The following is a 6,465-nucleotide window of genomic DNA, read 5'->3' as shown; positions in this document are numbered from 1 at the left end:
TAATGCCAGTTTCACCTTCTTTATAAAACTTGAAAGTTTATTGTAACTTGTGGATATGGACATTCAGAATATGTTTGTTATGTTAACTAGCAAATAAAAAATGAATGCAGTAATTTTTTTTAAAAAAATTACTTGAATATTAAAATAACATTCTCTTGGACGATGGTTTGGAGAAGATGATTTTCAGCTACTTTGAAGATTATAAACATCAATATGGCAAAAGTCATGGAGTGAATAAGAAACAACCCATGTATTTATGTCATTTAAAATATAAAGCATTGAGGTTTCCCTGGTGGCACAGTGGTTGAGAGTCCGCCTACCGATGCAGGGGAGACGGGTTCGTGCCCCGGTCCGGGAAGATCCCACATGCCGCGGAGCGGCTGGGACCGTGAGCCATGGCCGCTGAGCCTGCGCGTCCGGAGCCTGTGCTCCACAACGGGAAAGGCCACAACAGTGAGGGGCCCGTGTACCGCAAAAAAATAATAATAAATAAAATAAAATATAAAGCATTAACTTGGTGAGTATTTGAATTTTAAGTTCAATAGGATTATCAGAAATACTTAAAAAATATATTTTGATTATGCCATTTAAAATGTACTTATAAAAACATATTAACTGGAAAATTGTTTTTTGTATTATCAATCTTCAGATTCATTGTCACTAATTTTGTGACTAATTGTCAGAATCACTAGCACTATTTAAATTATTGCCAAATTTCATAAAATCTGAGACACTTTAAATATGCACCATTATTTTATATACAACTAAGAGAGAAAGGAAAAGGGAAGAAAGGAAGAAAAGAAGGGAAGAAAAAAAGAAACAGTGGAGTAAAGGAAGGGGAGGGGGAAGGAGGAAAGGGAGAGAGAGAGAGAGAAAGAAGGGTGGGAGGGAGGAAGGAAGAAAGGAAGGAAGGAAGGAGAAGGAGAGAAAGAGAAAGAAAATTAGGATGCAAACTGGGACACAAGGGGTTTTTTTTTACTTAAAATTTTGTTTCATTCCTATTGGAAAAGCTCTTTTAGATTCATCTAGATATAGATATTTTGTTATCATATATTATTGTACATTCTTAAAAATGAAAGTACAAGTTCCATAAGTTGGTGAAGTATTCCCAAAACTTTTCCACAGTCTCTCTTACGATTCACTTTTGATGCTCTGTCATCAGCATCTTAGTTTTCCATGCACAGCCATCCTCAGTGACACTAAAAGTGGTGAGGGTACAGAACCTTTTTAAGAAGGGTTTCACGGTTGCCCCTGTGATTGTCTTTCCAGCTCTTGTGACACATCCTGCAAGTTTTCTTTTCTTGATCTCACCAGAATATGTTCCTGGAAGGTTTTCAGATAATAATCAGAACTGATATTTCTTCCTCAAAGTCCTTCAAGTGGTTTTTGAATGAAACACAGCAGGCCCAAGTTCCCACCTGTGGCAGGACTTGAGAACAGTGTCATGACCACCATCTGGCTGAAAGTGATTGTAAGAAACTGCTGGCTGGAAGATGCATTCTGATTTCAGAGATGTTAAGATATGAAAAGTGTGCATCTCAGAACTGTTGGAATGCAATAATTTTATCATTCACTTCTTTTTGTCACTCTTACTGAGTTTGTATAGTTAAATTAAAAGGTGTTGAATGTCTATCTTATGGGGCTCTGCTTTAAAGCTCATCTGCGTAGGACAGGTTAAAGGCTTTCCTATCTGTAGGTTTCTGTGGCTCATAGGTCAGTAAGAACAAAAGTTACCTCTTGAGATGGAGAGCTGGTGAGTTCATTGGGGGAGACAGCATGATATAGGTTTGAGGTAACCTCTGCAGTGACTGGGACAGAGAATCCAGAACACAAAGAACCTTTAACAGATGCTCTGAGGACGAAAATGGGGTTGTACAGTGGCTCTAGTCCATGCTAGTATGGCACTTTTCTCTGGCAGCATTCAGCAGAAAGGATAGAAGCAGAGATGTGGGGTTAATCAGAGGTAGAGGTTTTATAAAGCAAGCTTCTAAGGAAAATCTCCTAAGACCCACACTGCTCTTACTTGGTTGAGTTTTGTACGACCACTGCAAAGGGTGACATTGCAACCAGAATTAAGGAAAGAGCAGAGAGGTAAAACCACTTCTTGGTTATATTTCTGCATAAGGTGCATATGGATTAAAACAGGAAAAGAGTATAAGTATAGATTTTAAAAGTTCAGATTTGTCTTGCTTCACCTGCCAGTCTTCTTTGGCTGCAGTTCAGTCTTGTGCCAATTTATAGGTGTTCACATTTTGTGGAACTCTCTCTAAGTTCTGTAACCGTTTCAATGACTGAAACCACAAGTGTGTGTAGTGTTTACTTCCCAGGTAACCCTATATGAAATGTGTGAGCGCTGCTTCCAGCTGCTTCTAGTGCATTTGGATTGATCTCGTTTGATTCCTAAGCCCTGAGTGAAAATAATCATTCAATATAGGCAAAGCCTTCTGCCATTTGGATTGTGATTTCTTTCAATCAAAAACACATAACCTTGGGCTGAACAATGAATGCCTTCCTTAAAAATTACCTCTAAATATAATTTATTATAGAATGATTTTAAATGAACTCAGAAGGATTAATCACGACAAGAATGAGGAATAAATTTCTCCTCTTGCCTTTCCTCTGTATTTACAAACGCCAGTTGTTATCTATCCATATTATGGAAATCAGAGGTGATACATAGCTTTCTTTTCCATCGAATATATAGCCCTATTTTGTAGGATGTGGGAGAGCTTTGGTACCCTATAATAATGAAAAATCCAGGAAATGATAGTCACTGACTGAATGTCAGAATCTCAATGTATTGTTTTTTAATAGGTTAGACAGTACCTGTCTTAAAAAAAAAACCCAAAATAGTAGTTCTTTTTTTTTTTTAATCCAACAAACATGTAGGTTTATTTTAAATCAGTTTGGTACATGATACAGATTGGTTTTGCAGTTTTTAATGAACTGAAATAGAAATTTCTAAATATAGCAGTATCTGTGCAACAAATATCTGTAAGGTAAAATAAGGGATTTTAATAGAACTACAACCTGCATGAACAAATCAGATGAAAAGTCTGAAAAGGTTTCTATATACCTTCAGGATTAAAAAAAACCCAAATTATTAATGGCTGAAGATACTAAACTGCTAAAGGAAGAGGGGAAAAGGCTGAGTTCTGTTGTAAGAGCTCTTTTTGTAAAATCTAATTCCATATTATCATTCTGTTAGAGCAGTATTCAAAATTACAGCAGATGAGAGGCTTCATCAGCTCTATTTTCACAAAAGTAGCTATAGTGTTAACATTAATGTGTGGCAAGGTATTCCTGTCTAGGTAAATGACAATTATAATATTGTAGCTAATTTTTACCACTTTGGGAGAATGGAAATTGTGTATATTTTCAACTGAATCTTGTATCTTAAAGCACTCACTAAAAACTAATAGCCATGGCACTATAATAAAATTTGTTGTGCAGTACCAAAAATATTACTACTGAGGGAAACAAAAATGTGAGGTAAGCCTACCTTTCCCCAAAAACCTTTGAAGCCAGAGATTTTAAACCATTAAGGCACTTGAAAACATTAGGTATATATACCAGTGTGCAAGTAAAACAAACTTTAGCTGTACCAGCAAGTAAAGAAGAAACAGTAAATCTTCATTTTAAGAACCTTTTATTATCTAAATGTAAGGAATTTTGGCTTCAGAAATGGACCAAAGCAACTTGTCATTTCTTACTATAAAATACTGAAAACCAAGTGCTAAACACAGCCGCTATAGGCTAAAGAAACTAAAACAAAAAACCGTAATGACCTAGAAAAGCAAAAGCTCATTTTAAACTGATTTAAGCCTCTGAACTAATGCAATGTGTCAAAGGCAGGGAAGGAGTATCCCTCTAAACCTGAAAAAACTAGTGCTTCATAAGGAAACTAAAATAATAAAAGTATGCATGCTTATCATACTACAGGAATTGAAACTAAGAAGAAGGAAGGGTGGAAAAGAAAAAGTACAATCTGTTTATCCAGGGCAATCATCATTAAAAATCTACAGTAATCCGATCAATTAAAATTTTTTCTGAAATTACACTGCTCACATTTGTTATCTCAAAACTTAAAACGATTGTCTTATTTAAAAAGTTAATAAATGATTCTAAAACAACTTCTTTCTTTCTTGCCTTATAGAAGTTACTTTTCCAGAAAGCTTGGTGGAAATCCTTTTAAGGTACAACAGTGTTAGGATAAGTTTTTGAAGTACAAAGGAAAATATAATTAAATCAACTTTATACTTTTTAACAGCCTTAAGCAAAATGTTGGGAGGTTCAGTAGATCAAGGCTTTCGACTTTGTGTAACATCCTTTAAGTTACTCAGGCTTGAAATAAAGTAGGTAAGTTTTCAATTAAATACTTACATTATGGTATCTAAAAGCAGGTTTACTACTGCTCACATCAACAGTTACATCCTCAGTCCAACCTTTCCCTTCATTAATGTGAAAGAACAAATCACCAACATTTTAAGTTACAGTCTACCTTTCAGTCTGTCTTTTAAGGCACTGTTCTTTATTTTCTCAACAATATACGGTGCTTTACAAGTATCAACAATAACCTGCTACACTTTAATGTTTTGTATACTTTCCCTTCATTTCTTTAAATCTGGAATGTAATTCCTTGTGTGGCATCTTTTTTCTAATGTAGAAAAAATAACTTGTCAAGCACAAAATTCTACTCTAAGGATACTAAATTTATAAATTTATTCCACTTTTTGCAATTATAGCCCCAAATCCACCTGATTGCTGCTCATTTGGCACATTTTTCTCAATTCTGGTCACTAAACTACATCCCAAGTTAGCATGAAAAAATGCAGCTTTCAGGCTTTAAAATGACTACATTTGAATTGCTAAAAGAGTCACGAGGTCGTCTGCGCAGGACAATGTTTCCATCACTTATAGAGTTACATTTGGCATGTCAAGAAGAGAGAACTTAATCACACAGCAGCAGCCATTTAAAATAAAAGAAGACAGCCACAAGCATTCATGCAGAATATTTAAAATATTCCCGTTGAGCAAATAGATTTAACTGGTTTCTCTTCAAGGGCGATGCTCCTATATGCATCCTCTGAAAAATTAAAGATCCTAGAATAGCGTCTCCCATGTGGCACATCTTGAAAGAGAATATTTTGGTTTCAGTGAGTTACACACCAGTACGTGTTAATTTAGCGGGTCTGTTTACAGAGTGCGGTAGTTTCGTTCTTTCGATTTGCGGAATTTATAGAGAAAGAAAATTACAGCCTGCACACCCAAGACAAGGACAGTTCCTTGAACGAAACTGGCTGCCCCAAAGGTAGACTTGCGCACAGGTTGTGAAGCCGGAGTTGAAGTGGTATCCGTTGTACCTGATGTAGTAGCCGTGGTGCAGGCTGTAGACGGGGAAGGCGGAGTTGTGGTTTTCGCTGCAGAATTGGTTGGCAGTGGTGTGGCAGGGAGCCGAGGACAGAATTCTGTGCTGTTCACCCCCTTGCCATCACGAACTGTGGGATTATCTGAACAGTAGCTTTTACCTTTGCATTCTGACCCCAAACGGGTAGCGTTAGCAGCATTAGCATCAAAACAGGAAACACCGTGCTGCGGCTCTCACAGATTTCTGGGGCTGGAGTGGTGCCCGGCGGGAGTGGCGGCGGCGGCGCCGAGGCTGTGCTGGTGATAGTCGGTAAAGCCGCGAGTGTAGTCGCGCTCGAGGCCAGGGTGGTGGTGTGAGCCGCGCTCATCCCGCAGAGCGCTGCCAGACAGCCGGCGGCCGAAAGCCGCGGTCGCCGGAGCCCGGGCATCGCGGCCGATGCGCTGGCCTTCGAGCGAAGGCTGGGACACCCAAGGTTGCGTCCGTCCCTCAGAAGTTCTTTTACTAGAGGAAAACTAGAGGCATTACCCCTAAAGTGGAATAGGATGTCTAATGCAAAATTATTCATTTAAAATTTGGGGGAGGTGCTAACCCAAACAGTTTTTTTAAAGCATAGAAAAGGATGCATTTTGCATATTGAGGAACAAAACCTAGCTTTATTTTGATGACTTCCCTGAATAACCCAAGGTAATCAATTGATAATCGTTGGAATTTATAACTTCAACAGGTTAGCAAGAAAATATACAAAAACCAATGCTTTCCTGTAGACTAGCAATAACAAGATAAAAATAGATTGAGAAAAGTTTCACTGGTAAATATCAATAATATATGAGCAGATAGAAATATAGTACTTTACCCATGATTTGAGAGGTAAATCTGAGAGCTTAGTAGCCAAAGTCATGGGTTCTGGAGCCAAGAGAGTGTAATAAAAATACCAGCTTTGTCACACACTGGCTATGTGATACGAAGTCATTTAATGTGAAGAGCCATCTCTGTGCTTCGGTTCCCTATCTGTGAAATGGAAATAATAACAAGGCCAACACCATAGGGTCACGGTGAAAATTAAAGTAGTTAATATTTGCAAAGCATTTAAACAATGT

At 37.7% G+C, this 6,465-nt stretch overlaps 1 pseudogene; it reads right to left on the bottom strand.

Moving 5' to 3' along the window:
• Positions 1-5,196: 5,196 nt before the first annotated feature.
• LOC136121501 (sialomucin core protein 24 pseudogene) lies at positions 5,197-5,795 on the bottom strand (annotated as a pseudogene).
• Between the last annotated feature and the right edge of the window lie 670 nt (positions 5,796-6,465).

The sequence above is a fragment of the Phocoena phocoena genome, chromosome 3 (genome assembly GCF_963924675.1).
Source record: "Phocoena phocoena chromosome 3, mPhoPho1.1, whole genome shotgun sequence".
Classification (NCBI taxonomy): domain Eukaryota; kingdom Metazoa; phylum Chordata; class Mammalia; order Artiodactyla; family Phocoenidae; genus Phocoena; species Phocoena phocoena.
This window is presented reverse-complemented; position numbering and strand designations above follow the sequence as displayed.